This window comes from Fukomys damarensis, unplaced genomic scaffold (genome assembly GCF_012274545.1).
Source record: "Fukomys damarensis isolate Sample0158 unplaced genomic scaffold, DMR_v1.0_HiC HiC_scaffold_9, whole genome shotgun sequence".
Taxonomy (NCBI): domain Eukaryota; kingdom Metazoa; phylum Chordata; class Mammalia; order Rodentia; family Bathyergidae; genus Fukomys; species Fukomys damarensis.
Window position 1 is genome coordinate 42622195 of NW_022900921.1, and position 1600 is coordinate 42623794.

The 1600-nt window shown below is 45.9% G+C and overlaps 1 pseudogene; it reads right to left on the reverse strand.

The window, feature by feature from the left end:
- Nucleotides 1–661: 661 nt before the first annotated feature.
- LOC104875579 lies at nucleotides 662–1312 on the reverse strand (annotated as a pseudogene).
- Between the last annotated feature and the right edge of the window lie 288 nt (nucleotides 1313–1600).

Below are 1600 nucleotides of genomic sequence, written 5' to 3' on the forward strand. Positions count from 1 at the left end.
AATTTTAAAACACAACAGCCCCACCCCTCGTACACACATCTCCCCAAAAGCCACACAGCCCAGACCAAAAGGGAAAAACAAGTCAAACTCAACACCCTCACACAAAAGCCATCTTTAAATTAGGATTTACAAATTTATATATTCTTTCCTATGAAAAATGAAACAAAAAATAAATGAAAACAAGGGGTAAGGAAAAACTGAAAATAAATTTCTGACAGGACTTAGGAAAATTAAGAAAACATACTGTCTGCCTGCTAGCTAACAGAAAGCAAAAGAATGATCAGGGCTCTTCATGTACTCTGAAGGGGAGGACTTAAGTTAACTGATATTCCCTGATAATGCAGCACTCAGTGACAAGGTAAACCCTCAGGAGTCAGAAACACCAGGAGCAATGGGGTAGGAACCAGCAATGTGTTGGAATCCTTAGGATGTACCATAGAGGGTAGACTCCCCAGACTTCTAAAGTGTCTTTCACTTGGGTTTGCCAGCATTTAAAAGGGACACATTCTCTTAACAACAACAACAACAAAAGATTACAGGTCCAAAATAAAAGTACAAGGGGTGAAAGGTTCTCTGCTGCAGGGAAAATCTTTCAGTCACAGTCTGAGGGGAGGTGAGTCCTGTGCCGTCGCGACAGTGCCAGGGTCTACCTGCACCAGCTCTACTTGGGCTCCTCGATCACACCCTTGCTGAGGTCTGTCATTTTAGGACGTTTTTCTTTCTTCTGGTCCAGCTCCTTCTGAGCCCAAAGTAGCAGTTTCAATTATTTTGCCGGCTTGGGTGTTGACTCATAATCCTCACAGTCTAGAACAGCTTGGTTAACTTCACTCCACGCCTTTTGCCTCTGCATCATGTGGAAAAGGTCTCTGAAGGGTGACTCCTCGAGGCTATTAAAGGCCAGCAGGGCCAGGGTGCACTCCACCTCTGTGAGGAACTCTCTGTTCTCCTCGCCCTGCTCTGCCAGTTGTGTTTGGGCAAACTCCAGCCCTGCCTCAGTCTCACGTGGCGGATCAGCTCAAACGCTGTTGCTGCAGATGAAAGCAAAGATGGAGCTCTGGATGGAGGCAGTTGATCAAGGTGACGGCCTCCTGAATCTGGCCCTTCAGAATCATCTCCCGAATCTTGATCCATTCATCAAGTGTTTCTAGATCCACACTCAGTTCATTCCAGATTCCATTCAAAATTTTTCTGCTGCTTCCTTAAAGCCTTCTGTGACCAGGTGAGTCATGTCTGCTCACTGGACATGTAAGTTATAAAGCTTTTCCATCCACTCATCTTTTGTGATTCCACTGGGCTTTTCTACACAGCTCATTCTGATTCGTGCTGATCCCACTTTCCCACGCAATGTGGTATGGGCTCTGAGGCTGCTCCGGGGGCTGGGGAGGATCAGGTCTCAATATGTAGTTAACCAGGCTGGCCTTGAACTCTATGTCCTCCTTCCTCAGCCTCTAGAGCTCTAGCATTACAGATAGGCAGCACCATGCCCACCAGCTCCTGGCTTTTTTTACACAGTATGTTGCTAATTGCTAGACAGTACACTTTATTGCTTTCATCTAGAAACTATAGCAGACCTAGGAACAAGATGGGCCATAAGGGACTA